Source organism: Vulpes vulpes, unplaced genomic scaffold (assembly GCF_048418805.1).
Source record: "Vulpes vulpes isolate BD-2025 unplaced genomic scaffold, VulVul3 Bu000000627, whole genome shotgun sequence".
In the NCBI taxonomy this organism is placed as follows: Eukaryota; Metazoa; Chordata; class Mammalia; order Carnivora; family Canidae; genus Vulpes; species Vulpes vulpes.
Genome location: NW_027325667.1, coordinates 1,004,732 through 1,021,231, shown reverse-complemented (window position 1 = coordinate 1,021,231; position 16,500 = coordinate 1,004,732). Strand labels below are relative to the sequence as shown.

The 16,500-nt window shown below is 40.9% G+C and overlaps 2 pseudogenes; both read left to right on the top strand.

The window, feature by feature from the left end:
- The first annotated feature begins 9,851 nt into the window (after positions 1 to 9,851).
- Positions 9,852 to 13,367, top strand: LOC140596347 (E3 ubiquitin-protein ligase TRIP12 pseudogene; annotated as a pseudogene).
- LOC140596346 (ATP-dependent DNA helicase Q5 pseudogene) lies at positions 13,357 to 15,913 on the top strand (annotated as a pseudogene).
- Positions 15,914 to 16,500: the final 587 nt, after the last annotated feature.

The window sequence follows — 16,500 nt, the reverse complement described above, 5'->3', positions numbered from 1 at the left end:
TTTAAATAGTCATTCCTAAGAAACTTGGGCAGTGTGCCAAAATATTCTTTCCTTTCTCTCTCACATTGTTATTTCTCTTATTTTTCAAAATATTCTTTCCTTTCTATCTCACATTGTTATTTTTCTTATTTTTATTTTTTAACGATTTTATTTATTTATTCATGAGAGACAGAGAGAGAGAGGCAGAGACATAGGAAGAGGGAGAAGCAGGTTCCATGCAGCAAGCTTGATGTGGGAGTTGATTCCCAGACCTGGGATCACTCCCTGAGCTGAAGGCAGATGCTCAACCACTGAGCCACCAGGGGTCCCTCTTTCACATCATTAATGGAGCTGTCCTAACTGCCAACCATCTCAGTATGGCTGCCTGCAGGGCCCAGCGTAACACTCAAGAGAATAGCACCTGGAAAAGGCCATAGAAACTATGTATTGTTGACTGGAATTATTACTTAGTAATAAGCAATGCCAGTCAACACTGTGTCTGGTGACTCGTATTACAAACTTTCTCATTTAAATGGTAAATATTGCAAAGTTGGACCTCTACTTTTTGAATAACTCTTTTTGCCTTATCTCCCATCTTCTCATCCGCATTTAATAATATCTCTTCCATCTTAATATATAGGAAATTAAAAACACTTTTTTCTATAATGGTTTTATTTGTATAATATAAAACCACCAACTTAAGGAAAGTTTTATAAGGGGCATCCAGAATACTATTGCAAAACTAGCTAAAATAATCTAATCAAAAAGTTTAATATGCAAGATTTTAATATATGCACAAATTGCTTAAGTTTTGGTTTATTTCCCTAAACATTTTATTGAAAACTAAAATTATATCCTGCTTTACGAATACATAGTAATGGAGAGAGAAGTTAGCATAACTAAACTTTAGCAAAGATATACTCAATATATGAGATAGTCTAATAAAGTCACATTTTATATTGCATTTTAATAGAATCAGGAAAACTTAAAAAAGATGAATTAGAGCACATGGGAAAACAACAAGGTTTTGACATTTTAGTTATGGAAGCACGGTATTTAGCACTTTAAAATGAGAATCATGGTCTTTGTAACTGGTTGACTATAAGAGTACATAACTTATGAGATAAAGATAGAAGTAACACCGGAGGAGATGGTAGAGTTTATGAATAAAAACTGACAAACCGGGGCATCTGGGTGGCTCAGTCATTTAAGCCTCCAACTCTTGGTTTCAGCTCAGGTCATGATCTCAGAGTCATGAAATCAAGCCCCATATCAGGCTCCATTATGGGTGTGGAGACTGCTTAGAATTCTCTCCTTGTCTCTCTCTCACTCTCTCTCTTTGTCCCTCTCCCCCATTATACACTCTCTCTTAAACAAAACAAAACAAAACAAGACTGATTAATAAATACCATACTCTATTTGTAAAACATAAAAACACAAAGCAAAGATATGAGGTAGAGTAAAATATAAAAGGAAGGACAATCATTAAAATATAAATTCCTCAAGTTAGTATTAAAGACTTGGCCATTTTGAAAATTTCCATAGATAGTGTCAAAAAATTAAACTTACCTTTTCCTCATGTGGGTCATACTGCATGTAGAAAATTTACACAGAAATTTATGAATAACTTAATACTCAATTAATATGTACATTAATAAAATATCCACTGAAAAAACTCCAACATTCATCATCTTCTAATATGTATCATCTGATATCAACATCAATAACAAACGTAATTTTAGTGAAAAAATGAGATGGAAATAGGAATAAAAATTATTGCGCAAAAAATAGAAGAAAAAAAATAAAGAAATAAAAAAATAGAAGAAACAGAAAATGTTAGAGAAAACTACTTACATATTATCTACTTTTGAAAATATACTACAATGGAGTCATAGTCATATTTTCTACCTGGAGATGAAATACTACTGTTAGGGAAATAGGAGATGGAGACATAAGAGACCAAAATCTCTTTTGCAATGACATAGGCCAGTGGAAGAGACGGTGAAAGAGTAGTAGCAATGAGCCTAAAGAACATGCATATTTGTTGCATATTTTTCCCCCAACAGGAGAGACTTTGACATTATAAATAACTTGGTTTTCTTCAGGGACAAAAGCATAAAATCTTGAAAAAATAGCAAATCTCAAGGAAATAAGAAATTCGAGAGGACATGTGGTATTAAAAATAAAAAACTTATAATTCAAAATTTTGTGAATTTAATCTAGTTTCAACAATTTTAAACCATATGTGGTAAACTTACATACATCAGTAAGCAAGTCCACATTCCCAATATTGACATGTAAATTAGAGATGCGTCAATAAATGCTACATAATTTCACTGAAATTTTCCTTGATTTTCCAGCCAGATGAAAAGTAAAAATGATAGTTAGATGGTGAACTGGGCATCCAAAATACAAAAACATCATTAAAATAATTCTGCAAATTAGCACAACTTCTTGTATATCAGTTAACAATATGGTGTACAGAAACCAGGTTAAATAGCATCTTCAACATTTCATTATTAATGTCAAACGGTTAGTTTGCAGTATAACAAGACACCTATTCCAGTGATCTATCATTCATCCCAAGACTGCATTTTGCAATTTGAGTCTAGAAAACCTATTAGAAGAAGTACTGAGACTTTCCTCTCTCTTCATTCACTAAGAAAACAAAAAATCACATTTTTCCCTTCAAGCCAATAATAAATAATAAATTATGTCAATTTATGTGTGATAAGAAACTTCTAATTCTATACAGTAATTTCTATCACCACCACCCTAATTAAAGTGTCCTTTTGTTTTGACTCTATTTTAGTATTTATGTGCCTTACAAACATTACATTTTATGGCATTTTGAAGGAGAACATTACTCTTTATGTGGCACAACCTCTTATAAAAATATAATACCACAAAGAGGATTTAACAACAACAAAAACATGGTACAGAGCTTTTTTGTGGGTTTTCATCTACATAGTAAATGAACTCGTATACTATGGAAAATTTGGCTGTAAGTGTAGTTTTTTCTTTAAAGAATTCTGCTAAAAAACATCAACTTGACCTATTTTATGCTAGTTTTCTACTCTTTCTACAGAATACAGACAACATGCAATTAAGACATATTTAGTAGGTATACTTTAGATTTCACAGAGACTTTTGGAAAAAAATCTTTCCAATTTAGATATGGTAGGCCTTGTATAAGAATAAATCAAGAACTAAATAAAGCTCAGAAAAAATCCTTTATATCCTCTATATCCTCAATGTATCTACTCTTTTGGTGACCTGAATTTATCTATTGTAAAGGACTATGAAAAATAGGTTGGCGACTTTATCATTGGCCTTAAATTAATTGAAAAAAAAAAAAAAGGAAATCCTTGCCATGTTATTTTTCCAACATGACAAAATTTTAGTTTTCTAAATAGCTATCATAATTGAGATAAATACAATACTGTGGGTACAGAGGAGAAGAAATTAAAATTCAAGCAGTTATAGACAATATGCAGAAGTATTACTAAGAAGTTGCATCTAAGTCTGGTAAAGAATGAGTAGATGTCTGTAGAGTGAAAAAAGAAAGAAAGGCCATCCCAAATAGAAAGAAAAGACGTGAGAGGGTATTGTTGCAAAGGAACATAAAAATGCAAAATAACTCATAAGGGCAGAATATTATGTCGGTTTTTTTAAAAAGACTGATTTTGAGAGAGAGAGAGAGAACACTAGCAGGAGGGGCAGAGGGAGAGGGAGACAGACAATCTCATGTAAACTCCATGCTGAGCATGCCTGCGGTGGGGCTAGATCTCACAACCCGGAGAAAAGGACACTGAAATCAAGATCTAAGTGGAAACCAAGAGTTGCATGCTTAACCCATTGCACCACCCAGGCGCCTTGAAGATTATGTTGTAAGTAGAGATCAATACAGGAGTTGTGTGTCATGGTAAGCAGTCTGAGCTTTATTGTATAAGCAAGTTAAAATGCAATTACAAAAACAACTAAATAATTTCATTGTGCATTTACTATGGGCCAACTGGATGAGCAAGTACCTGTCCTTTTTTTTTTAAGTATTTATTTATTTATTTATTTATTTATTTATTTATTTATTTATACATGAGAGGAGAGAGAGAGAGAGAGAGAGAAAGGCAGAGACACAGGCAGAGGAGAAGCAGGCTCCATGTAGGGAACCTGACATGGGACTCAATCCCGGGTCTCCAGGACCACGCCCTGGGCTGAAGGCAGCGCTAAACCACTGAGCCACCCGGGTTGCCCCTACTTAATTTTTAAAACATCCTTTGAGCTAGGTACTGTGAATCTTCTATTCATTAAGAGGAAAAACTGAGGGATAGATAAATTCATTTGCTTGTTTGCAAAGCCCTAAGTTATACCTGAGCAAACAAAATCCAGAGCCTGTGTTCCTCAATGCTGCAATACTCTACCCATCTTAAGAAATCATATTTTTATATGATGATGTGGAAGTATCAATAGTCCAAAGACACTTCCTCATTATAATTACTCAGTAATGTTTAATTGTGTCAATCTAATTTTAGTTTGAAATCTAATGAACAGGATAGGGGAATCTTAAAAATATTGAAAATGCCTCATTAAGTATTCTTTCAAACTGTATTTCTTAGGTTGTTTTTTTTTTTTTTTTTTTTGACATCCTATAGCATTTTTCTGTTACCTTTTATGGTCTTATTTTTTCATATTAGTGTTTCAGATGTAATTGTTAGTCTGAGAGTTTCTATTCCTAGGCTTTGTTGTTTTGTTTTGTTTTGTTTTGTAAAAAAAAAAAAAAAAAATAGTACATCAGCTTTGGTTCAAATGTATGCCTAAAATAAAATGATAAAAGACTTACTATGCTCTGGCTTTTAAGACACTGGAGTCCACGATGTAAAACAAATAAATAGAAAAAGGCTTTGGAATCTTACTCAGCTGAGTTCAAATCCCAGATCTGCTATGTATTCATATCCTGACTAGGATTCCCTTGACTTGGCAAGATCACTAATTCTACTTGATGCCTTTTTCTCTTTTCTTCTTTTTCTTTCTTTTCTTTCCCTTTTCTCTTTCTTCTTTCTTTCTTTTTTTAAATATTTTATTTATTTATTCATGATAGTTACACAGAGAGAGAAAGAGAGAAGGCAGAGACACAGGCAGAGGGAGAAGCAGGCTCTGCTTCCCCTGACGTGGGATTTGATCCCGGGTCTCCAGGATCGCGCCCTGGGCCAAAGGTAGGCGCTAAGCCCCTGGGCCACCCAGGGATCCCTCTTCTTTCCTTTCTTTCTTTCCTTTTTTTCCTTTCTCTCTCTTTCTTTCTTTCTTTTTCTTTCTTTCTTTCTTCTTTTCTTTTTCACTGTAAATAATAATACTTAACTCATATGTTCCTGGTGGGAATTATATAATAGAATATTAAAATGCTTGTATATTGCTATATCTAATAGATCTAAAAATGGTGCTGCCAATGTTATTGTTATTCTTGTTGTTGTTTCTGTTGTTTGCTATCACTAAGAACTGGCCAGCTAGCCATCTTCCAAGGTCACGCATCTTGCTACCTTGGTTACTGATGTTCACTTACTGCCAGATTTCTTATGTGCAAAATCAATTATTTTTCTTTTTTTAAAAATCATCCTCTACTTAAGCTCTACTGTCAGTGAATCTCTATTAACTGGTACAGTCAACTGACCATAGGATATATGTCATCCCTAAATACCTCCAGAGGTGACTCTTATGAGGGATTCTTATGCTCCGTATTTAGTTTTCTTAGCATATTGATAAACTTGAAGCAAAAGATTCTTGAGACTTAAGGTAGAGAGCTTTCTTTCAACTACTCTAGCATACAAACAATACATTTAAGAAACCGCATGTTGAATCTACTTGTTTTTTGTTTTGTTTTGTTTTGTTTGTTGCCAAAGACTGACAAGCTAGAATATATAATGCTACACTATGTTTTCTCTGAAACACTTACTGGTTGTCAGACAGGGTTAATATTTCTCATTAAAATTGAGAAATAGAATTTTCCCTAAGATCAGATCAGATACTGATGACATATAAGGTTGAAAATGAGGAAAGACAAATACTATCCACTTTGCATCCTTACTAAAACTTTGAGCCCTATGATTTTCCTCAGAACATAGGTTTTAAAAGAACATCTAGAATCAACAAATGGAACAAAAAACATGTAAGTATAATTATTACACTTTTCTTTCCAATTTCAAATCTTTTCTTCTCAAAAACCTCCTTCACTTATTGTCATTACTAACCATGCTTAAAATCAATCAGACCTTCCTTGGAGGTCTGATCCTGGAATAAATTTACATATATAGATATTAAAGATATATAAAGGTATTAAACTTGTTCAAAACTTTTTAAAAGTTTTAAACTTTTTCAGGCAGCCCTGGTGGCCCAGCAGTTTAGTGCTGCCTTCAGCCCGGGGTGTGATCCTGGAGGCCCGGGATCGAGTCCCATGTCAGGCTCCCTGCACAGAGCCTGCTTCTCCCTCTGCCTGTGTTGTGTCTCTCTCTCTGTCTGTCATGAACAAATATATAAAATCTTAAAAAAAAGCTTTAAACTTTTCTAAAGTTTTAGGTTTCCTTATAATGTAATGCAAAATGTGTTTATTAATACTATACACACATATATGTTAGACACATGCACATGCATATTCACACAAAATGTGCAATTCTTAAAATCTAAGTTTTTGTTTTTAATTTACCTTTAACTTTATCCCAAATTCCACTTATTTATCTGGTTCTACTTAGCCTCACTTATCTAATTCTTGTCATATGTCTAGTTAATTATACTTACTGTTATTGCAACAATCTTAAACCTGTCAAGTAAATACTTATAACTGCCCTCATAGATTTTAAGAATCAGTAAATTCTTCCAAATGTCAGTTATATATTTCTTCTGTATTTAAGCTATCCTGATAATCATTGACATTCCCATTCTTAATTTGGTTCAACTGCATTTAGTTATACTGCATTATTCACAAGTTATATGTAATGTTCTATACTTTACATTCAAAGGTGCCAATATCCCTCCAGATCAATGGCATCTCCCAGAGTGAATGCTTAGATTTTAAATAAGAATTTAACCAATGCACTTATACACAGAAGGTATGATTCCTATGTCAGGCTAGCAAGATGGCTACCAGGAGCCCTCTGGGGTGGCATTCATTACTTTAGCAAATCTACTGCGGTCACAGCTCTGCCCTTCAGAACTACAGATACATAAACCTGATTTTGTCAGCACATACAGAGTGTGTCCTTCTCTCTGGACCAGATATTGACCAAGCTCATGGGACTGATGTATAAAAGCAGAAAGTCAATTGTTCTGTGGATAGAGTGCAATGGGTTCTTAAACCCTCCTTTTGGCTATTACTCTTTGGTGTTTGTTTTCCACGTTTAATCAAATGATGCCTTCTACCTTACTACAAGTGCAGTTCCTTTCACACCAGAGTCTGCTAGCTGTTATGAAATGGTGAATGGAATCAGAGCATTCCCCAATTTTAGTTTTCACCCTCTTTCAGAATGTTTTCAAAAGTTATGAGCAGAATTCTCTAGAACTTTTACCATATGCTCAATTTTATTTTGACAGAAAGGAAAGGAGACCAGCCCCTTATATTTAAAAACAATAAGAGGAATAAAGCAAACTATTCTTTAAAGTTCTCCAAACCCTAAAAGTTTAATGACTGGCTAAATCTTCACTGGCTTTACTCCTCCACTGAATACATGGTCTCTGCCTTCATAGGTCATTGAACAAAATGTTTCTAAAATACTGCTTTGCTATCCCTAAACTTGATCCCAAATGGTGTTTTCAGATAGCTTATTATCAATTACTTTAATAAGAACCAGGACATCAGATGCTTAATAGTAGATATTTCCCCTACCAGCCATGGTATTCAAACTGCATCTCCCATGATACTTATAAAAACAAAGGTATTGGCTGGCAAATGCCTATATAGGACTACACCAATTCACAAAAGTCTTTCCAAGGACAGAGAACATCTGTGATAAAACCTCAGTCAGTAGGAGATACACCAGATCCCTGATGCTCTGGTGCCAAATCAGAGAGACAAAATTCACCAGTGAATACAATGCCACTTACCTCCCCAGCAAAGAATGCAAACAATTTATACTTCCATTAATTAAAAAAAAAAAAAGCTGTTTATCTCAATTTAGAGACCATCCTTGGAATCTCCTATAGATGGAAAGATCATTTATCTCAGCTTGCCCAGGAAACTCTTATTTTTTTTTTCTGTAATCCTGCCATAATTCTTAATTATACTCAGTTCTTTTAAAATTGTCCCTTTTGGAAATATTTTCCCTGTAAAGTCAATTTCAGGTCATCTTTTCCAGATCTTGTACAATTCTTATCTTTACGCAAGCAGCTCCAGCCATAGTGGCTTTCTGGTAGTCTCTTCTAAGGCATGTTTACTCTCATCATATGGCCTTTGTAAATACTGCATTAAATGACTGTTGTTTCTTGCTCAAAAGTACACATTCTTTAGATCCCAGCTCAATGGTCATTTAGGAAGTCTTCCTTGACTTCACTGAATATCCACCTATTATTCACCTATCACCCAATCATATCTACCTATTATTCACCTCCATTGTGCAATGAACACAGTCATGTCTATTTACATTTTTACATATAGTTATGACCCTTATATATGCTTTTTTTTTATCTCTACTAAACTGAAAGCTCCATAAAAGCAAAAGCTGACAAGTTTTTGAAGACTGTAAGTCTCCAGAACCTACTACCATGTGGTGAATAGTATTATCCTTTAATAGTATCTATTGAATAAACAGGCAAACAAAAGTTTATGAAGAGACATAATGAATTTAGGAACACTTATTCAACCAATTACAAATTAGCTTTCTGCTTTTCATTTATTTTTATTCTACTACAAAAGCACCCAACTGCTTCTAAGAAAACTGAAAGATAAAACATATTAGGACTAATAATGGAGGTCCTTCCACTCTGATTTGTGGAAGGACTTTGTGCTGGTATTCTTTACACTTGTAAGTCCATCTCTGAGGAGAAGAAGAAAAAGCAAATATGGAATTTGAAGGGTGCATGGCACAGTACGCATTCTTCATGTCCTGCCAGCTTGTCCCACATATTCTAAAAGAGCCTGCTAGGAAAAGTTATACTATTCTGAGAACTGAATTTTATTAATAGATACCTATAGACTTATCCTACTTCTTTGCCAATTTCCACTTATGTATTTATACTTGGGATTAAAGTCACCTGGAAATGGTAATTTGAACTCTACAAAAATTCTCTTCTATTTCCATTACTTTTATAAAAAGAGAATATAGGTTTGTACAAGGACTTAGCATAATGACTTTCTTATCAAAAAGGATAATTTTAATTGCATTTCTTATATATATTGCCCAATTTGAAGAAGGAACTCAAAGACAGTTCATGTGTTGAGCCTCATCCAAGTATTCAAGCCCTCGCACTTAATCTGGGATTTCCATACAGGACATTGTAGTATACCTTCTTATTTTGTAATAAAAAATTAAATTTGTTATGAGACCCGAGATTCTCAAATCCATGTGATTTGTGTATTTCATGTTTTAATCAGCTTTACAAGAGAAAGCTAGATAAAAATTCGCTTGTTTTCAAGGAATCAAAACAAAAAGTTAGGTGTATCAAATATTCAGTGACAAGAAGCTTAAGAGAGTAATCATCCATCTCACATTTAAGACAGCTCATTAACAAAAAGGGCAGGCATAAAAGAAGTGGGAATGAGAATGTGGAAAAGGATATAGGCATACAAAGCCTTTACCCGTAAGAAATAGATAGATCCTGTCAAACATTATCCAACCAAAAGGTTGGAGCACTTCAGATGGCAGAAATCTTTTTTTTTTTTTTTTTTATTTATGATAGTCATACAGAGAGAGAGAGAGAGGCAGAGACACAGGCAGAGGGAGAAGCAGGCTCCATGCACCGGGAGCCCGACGTGGGATTCGATCCCGGGTCTCCAGGATCGCGCTCTGGGCCAAAGGCAGGCGCCAAACCGCTGCGCCACCCAGGGATCCCAGATGGCAGAAATCTTAATGCAGAAGTTACCTGATATTTTTAGTGTTTACTTCAGAAGAGAAGGTGTAATGCATCAAGTAAAACACTTAGCAGAATCAGAGTCTTTGTTGACAAGTCCACCAAAGGCATGTACGAATGGGTCAGGATCCCTGGGATCCACGACGTCAGTCAGCAGTGGAACAGCCACGGCCGCCACCAATGCTGCAGCTGACCTGGGGTCCCCCAGCTTGCAGCACAGCAGAGATGACTCTTTAGATCTGAGCCCTCAAGGTCGATTAAGTGATGTTCTAAAGAGAAAACGGCTGCCAAAACGAGGGCCAAGAAGGCCAAAGTATTCACCTCCAAGAGATGATGACAAAGTAGACAATCAAGCTAAAAGCCCTACCACTACTCAGTCACCTAAATCTTCTTTCCTGGCAAGCTTGAATCCAAAAACGTGGGGAAGGTTAAGCGCACAGTCCAACAGCAACAACATCGAACCAGCACGAACTGCGGGAGTCAGTGGTCTTGCCAGGGCCGCCTCCAAGGACACCATATCCAATAACAGAGAAAAAATTAAAGGTTGGATTAAGGAACAGGCGCATAAATTTGTAGAGCATTATTTCAGTTCTGAGAACATGGATGGAAGCAACCCTGCACTGAATGTCCTTCAGAGACTTTGTGCTGCAACTGAACAACTCAACCTCCAGGTGGATGGTGGAGCTGAGTGCCTTGTAGAAATCCGTAGCATAGTCTCAGAGTCCGATGTTTCATCATTTGAAATCCAACATAGTGGATTCGTGAAGCAGCTGTTGCTTTATTTGACATCTAAAAGTGAAAAAGATGCTGTGAGCCGAGAGATCAGATTAAAGAGATTCCTTCACGTATTTTTTTCTTCACCACTTCCTGGAGAAGAGCCCATTGGAAGAGTAGAACCAGTGGGTAATGCGCCTTTGTTGGCATTAGTTCACAAGATGAACAACTGCCTCAGCCAGATGGAACAGTTTCCAGTCAAAGTACATGACTTCCCCAGTGGGAACGGGACAGGAGGCAGCTTTTCTCTCAACAGAGGATCACAGGCTTTAAAATTTTTCAACACACATCAGTTAAAATGCCAGTTACAAAGACATCCAGACTGTGCAAATGTGAAGCAGTGGAAGGGCGGGCCGGTCAAGATTGATCCCCTGGCTTTGGTACAAGCTATTGAGTTAGAGGGTATGGAAGAGTAAGAGAAGATGATGAAGACAGTGATGATGATGGCTCTGATGAGGAAAAAGACGAGTCTCTGGCTGCTCAGTTCTTAAATTCCGGAAACGTAAGGCACAGGCTACAGTTTTATATTGGAGAACATTTGCTACCATATAACATGACTGTATATCAGGCAGTCCGGCAGTTCAGTATTCAGGCTGAGGATGAGCGGGAGTCCACAGATGATGAGAGCAACCCTTTGGGAAGAGCTGGTATTTGGACAAAGACTCATACAATATGGTACAAACCCGTGAGAGAGGATGAAGAAAGTAATAAAGATTGTGTTGGTGGTAAAAGAGGAAGAGCCCAAACAGCTCCAACAAAAACATCTCCTAGAAATGCAAAAAAGCACGATGAGTTATGGCATGATGGAGTATGCCCATCAGTATCCAATCCTTTAGAAGTTTACCTCATCTCCTCGCCACCTGAGAATATAACTTTTGAAGACCCGTCCTTAGATGTGATTCTTCTTCTAAGAGTTTTACACGCCATCAGCCGATACTGGTATTACTTGTATGATAATGCAATGTGCAAGGAGATTATTCCAACTAGTGAATTTATTAACAGTAAATTGACAGCAAAAGCAAATAGGCAGCTTCAAGATCCTTTAGTAATCATGACAGGAAATATCCCAACGTGGCTTACTGAACTAGGAAAAACCTGCCCATTTTTCTTCCCTTTTGATACCCGGCAAATGCTTTTTTCGTAACTGCATTTGATCGGGACTGAGCAATGCAAAGATTACTTGATACCAACCCAGAAATCAACCAGTCGGATTCTCAAGATAGCAGAGTTGCACCTAGATTGGATAGAAAAAAACGTACTGTGAACAGAGAGGAGCTGCTGAAACAAGCGGAGTCTGTAATGCAGGATCTCGGTAGCTCACGGGCCATGTTAGAAATCCAGTATGAAAATGAGGTTGGTACAGGTCTTGGGCCTACACTGGAGTTTTATGCACTTGTATCTCAGGAACTTCAGAGAGCTGACTTGGGTCTCTGGAGAGGTGAAGAAGTGACTCTCAGCAATCCAAAAGGAAGCCAAGAAGGGACCAAGTATATTCAAAACCTCCAGGGTCTGTTTGCGCTTCCTTTTGGTCGGACGGCTAAGCCAGCCCATATCGCAAAGGTTAAAATGAAGTTTCACTTCTTAGGAAAATTAATGGCCAAGGCTATCATGGGTTTCAGATTGGTGGACTTTCCCCTTGGCTTACCCTTTTATAAGTGGATGCTAAGGCAAGAAACTTCATTGACATCGCATGATTTGTTTGACATTGACCCAGTTGTAGCCAGATCAGTGTATCACCTAGAAGACATTGTCAGACAGAAGAAAAGACTTGAGCAAGATAAATCCCAGACCAAAGAGAGTCTACAATATGTGTTAGAAACCCTAACTATGAATGGCTGCTCAGTTGAAGATCTAGGATTGGATTTCACGCTGCCAGGGTTTCCCAACATTGAACTGAAGAAAGGAGGAAAGGACATACCAGTCACCATCCACAATTTAGAGGAGTACCTAAGACTGGTTATATTCTGGGCACTAAATGAAGGCGTTTCCAGGCAATTTGATTCCTTCAGAGATGGATTTGAATCCATCTTTCCACTTAGTCATCTTCAGTACTTCTACCCGGAAGAACTGGATCAGCTCTTGTGCGGCAGTAAAGCAGACACGTGGGATGCGAAGACACTGATGGAGTGCTGCAGGCCGGACCACGGTTATACTCATGACAGTCGGGCTGTGAAGTTCTTGTTTGAGATTCTCAGTAGTTTTGACAATGAGCAGCAGAGGTTGTTTCTCCAGTTTGTGACAGGTAGCCCAAGATTGCCTGTTGGAGGCTTCCGGAGTCTGAATCCACCTCTGACAATTGTCCGGAAGACCTTCGAGTCCACGGAGAACCCCGACGACTTCTTGCCCTCTGTAATGACTTGTGTGAACTACCTTAAGTTGCCGGACTACTCGAGCATTGACATCATGCGTGAGAAACTGTTGATTGCAGCGAGAGAAGGGCAGCAGTCATTCCATCTTTCCTGATCACAACGAGAACTACAGTGTCTGCCTGTTACAGCAAAAGAAAAAAATCATGATTTCTTTTCTAAATGTATCACCTGAGTCAAGGAAACATGTTACGCCTTCTTGTTCCCTCCTGACTACTTGCGTCTAGGTACCCTCCGTTCCCGCCTAGCACATGCCCCATGTGTAGCTCTGACCACCACAGCCACTCTCCAAGTCCAAGAGGATGTGTTTGCTGCCCTCCACCTGAAGCAACCAGTTGCCACCTTCAAGACTCCCTGCTTCTGGGCCAACCTCTTCTATGATGTGCAGTTCAAAGAACTGCTTTCTGATCCCTATGGGAACCTGAGGGACTTCTGCCTTAAGGCTCTTGGACAGAAGGCTGATAAAGGGTTGCTGTCTGGCTGTGGCATTGTTTACTGCAGGACCAGAGAGGCTTGTGAACAGCTGGCAACAGAGCTCAGTTACAGAGGTGTGAATGCCAAGGCTTACCACGCAGGGCTGAAGGCTTCTGAAAGAACACTGGTGCAGAATGAGTGGATGGAGGAGAAGGTGCCTGTCATTGTTGCAACCATTAGTTTTGGGATGGGAGTGGACAAAGCCAATGTCAGGTTTGTCGCCCACTGGAATATTGCCAAGTCTATGGCTGGGTACTATCAAGAGTCTGGCCGGGCAGGCAGAGATGGGAAGCCTTCCTGGTGCCATCTCTATTACTCCAGGAATGACCGGGACCAAGTCAGTTTCCTGATCAGGAAGGAAGTAGCAAAACTCCAGGAAAAGAGAGGGAACAAAGCATCTGATAAAGCTGCTATCTTGGCCTTTGATGCCCTGGTCACCTTCTGTGAAGAATTGGGGTGCCGCCATGCTGCCATTGCCAAGTACTTTGGGGATGCGCCCCCTGCCTGCACCAAGGGCTGTGACCACTGCCGGGACCCTGCAGCCCTGCGGAAGTGACTGGATGCCTTGGAGCACAGCAGCAGCTGGAATAAGACTTGCATCGGGCCTTCCCAGGGGAATGGCTTTGACCCTGAGCTGTATGAGGGAGGCCGTCGGGGCTATGGGGGCTTCAGCAGGTATGATGAAGGTTCTGGAGGCAGTGGGGACGAGGGCAGAGACGAGGCCCACAAGCGGGAATGGAATCTCTTCTACCAGAAACAGATGAGCCTACGCAAGGGCAAGGACCCCAAGATAGAAGAATTTGTACCCCCAGATGAGGACTGTCCCCTGAAAGAGGCTTCTAGCAGGAAGATCCCTAGACTCACTGTGAAGGCCCGTGAGCACTGCCTGGGGCTTCTGGAGGAGGCTCTGAGCAGTAACTGCCAGGCCACAAGTACCACCCATGGCCCTGATCTCCAGGCCAAGGCTGTGGAGCTGGAACATGAGATGTTCCGAAATGCCAAGATGGCCAACCTGTACAAGGCCAGCGTGCTGAAGAAGGTGGCTGAGATCCACAGAGCCTCCAAGGATGGGCAGCTCTACAATGTGGAAAGCAATACCAGGAGTTGCAGTATGCATGCCCAGCCCCCAGAGCCCACTGAGTATGACATCCGGCCAGCCTCCCAGGTGTACTCGCTCAAACCTAAGCGGGTGGGAGCTGGTTTCCCCAGGGGCTCCTGCCCATTTCAGACAGCCACTGAGCTGATGGAGAAGAGTCAGGCCGAGGAGCGAGCCCCCCAGCCTGTGCAGGGAGGTGAGCGAGAGTCCCCAGCCAGCCTTGTGGCCTCCAGGATGAGGACTGCAGCAAGGCCCTCCCTGGGCCCAGAGCAGAGGCTCCTGGAAGCAGTGTTCATTGTGGAGGATCCTCCCCTGAGAGGATGGGGAAAAGCCCCTCCAAGGGTGGTCCCCTTGCCAAGGCCCGGGCCAGTAAGAAGCAGCAACTCCTAGCTGCAGCGGCCCTCAAGGATTCTCAGAACATCACCCGCTTCTGCCTAAGGGCCAAGAGCCCGTCCCCCCTCACCTCAGCCCCAGGGGCGGAAGATGCCGGCCCTGGCCCTTCATGTGAGGGAATGCGGGGACCCCCAGCAGCCCCAGAGAAGTGCGCAGGGGAGGAGGATGGAGCCCTGGGGTGTTTGGCTACGCACCCCAAGACCAAGGAGTGTACCAGGGAGAGGCCAAGAGCCTGCACACTTGGAGACCAGGGGTCCCCTGAAGGCCAGCCCATCCCCACAGAGGAGACCCCCAGGGGCAAGCGGCCCAGACCCCAGCAGGAGAACCTAGAGAACCAGACTCAGAAGAGGCCTCGCCCCTCAGCCAATGCCTCCGTCTTAGCTGAGGCCAAGGACAGCGTCCCGGCCTGGAATCAGGACACCTTGAACCCCATGGCCCAAGGCTCCTGCCTTCTCCCAGCCCCTGGCATCTCTCTTAAGGAGGCTGCAAATGTTGTGGTCAAATGCCTGACCCCTTTCTACAAGGAGGGCAAGTTTGCATCCAAGGAATTGTTTAAAGCCTTCGCCCGCCACCTCTCACACTCGCTGACTCAGAAGGCCTCTCCTGGAAGGAGTGTGAAGGAAGAGGCCCAGACTTTCATCAAGCAGTTTTTTCACAGTCGGGCCCGGTGCGAGAGTGAAGCTGACTGGCATGGCCTGTGTGACCCACAGAGATGACCAGCTACTGCCCACCAGGGCCAGAGTGCTCCCCGAGCCTCAGCTGTAGGAAAGCCTGCAGCTGTCGGGGCATCATTTTCCTCAGGATCCATACCTTGCTTTGGAGATGGCGCTAGACTCTTTCCAGATTGAGGCGAGAGGCCAGCCACTCTGCCTGCAAGGTCTCGGGTCATCTTCTCCTTGCTTCCCTACCACTCTGGGCTGGGTTTTCTGAACCAGATCACCAGATTAGAAGGGGGTGGGGTGGGGTGGCCGCTGCCAGGGGAACAGGAGGAAGGAGTGGTCTGTGTACCGCTTGTACTTGACAAATTGTAGACCAAGCCAAGGCCCCCTGTCCAAGGCTTTGGGCTGTCTCAGGAAGAGCCCTGCTGGCCTCAGGTCCTTGACCCACGACCCCTTTCCCTGGTGATGCCAGCTTCCAGCCTGGCTCCAGGTGCAGAGCTCGGGAGGAGGGCAGCAGCCAGGCCTTGCTCTCTGCTCAGTTCCTGGGTCAGGAAGGCTGAGCCGGCCGAGATTTAGCAGAGAAATAAAATCCTGTTGGTTTTGACACACACACACACACACACACACACAAAAGGTCCCACCGGACCAACCTGCGGCGCTTCCCACCTGCGGTGTTCCCAGTACTGACCTCGTCTGTCCCCACCCCCTA